The sequence below is a fragment of the Bison bison genome, unplaced genomic scaffold, assembly GCF_000754665.1.
Source record: "Bison bison bison isolate TAMUID 2011002044 unplaced genomic scaffold, Bison_UMD1.0 scf7180017864473, whole genome shotgun sequence".
Taxonomy (NCBI): Eukaryota; Metazoa; Chordata; class Mammalia; order Artiodactyla; family Bovidae; genus Bison; species Bison bison.
Window position 1 is genome coordinate 7,831,978 of NW_011495034.1, and position 797 is coordinate 7,832,774.

At 45.8% G+C, this 797-nt stretch overlaps 1 protein-coding gene across 1 annotated transcript in view; it reads left to right on the forward strand.

Moving 5' to 3' along the window:
• Window positions 1-797, forward strand: part of LOC105004227 (triadin-like) — a 30,798-nt gene that overhangs the window by 3,220 nt on the left and 26,781 nt on the right. The gene's annotated exons all lie outside the window — the stretch shown is intronic.

Sequence of the window (797 nt, forward strand, 5' to 3'; positions counted from 1 at the left end):
ACTCTTGCCTGGAAAATCCCATGGACGGAGGAGCCTGGTAGGCTCCAGTCCATGGGGTCGCTAAGAGTCGGACACGACTGAGCGACTTCACTTCACTTTCACTTTTCACTTTCATGCATTGGAGAAGGAAATGGCAACCCACTCCAATGTTCTTGCCTGGAGAATACCAGGGACGGGGGAGACTGGTGGGCTGCCATCTATGGGGTAGCACAGAATCGGACACGACTGAAGCGACATAGCAGCAGCAGCAGCAGCAGCAGCAGGCAGAAGAATAAAAAGTAATGTATTACTTTGAAAACTCACAGCTATAGCCTTTCCTATTATTATTTCAACTTCCATCTTAGTATAGACCCAGTGATCATTCACAGTTTAAAGCTGAGTTAATGTTAGGTGAAGGAAGTCTAACCTCTAGGAGTGTTTACCTGATAGAGACAGGAGTTGGCTCCAAGTGGGTGTGGTGTCAAAGGCTTAAGCCCATTCAATCACATTTTAATATGAAGAAAAGTTATGACCAACCTAGATAGCATATTGAAAAGCAGAGACATTACTTTGCCAACAAAGGTCCGTCTAGTCAAGGCTGTGGTTTTTCCAGTGGTCATGTATGGATGTGAGAGTTGGACTGTGAAGAAAGCTGAGTGCTGAAGAATTGATGCTTTTGAACTGTGGTGTTGGAGAAGACTCTTGAGAGACCCTTGGACTGCAAGGAGATCCAACCAGTCCATTCTAAAGGAGATAGGTCCTGGGTGTTCATTGGAAGGACTGATGCTAAGGCTGAAACTCCAGTACTTTGGCCACCT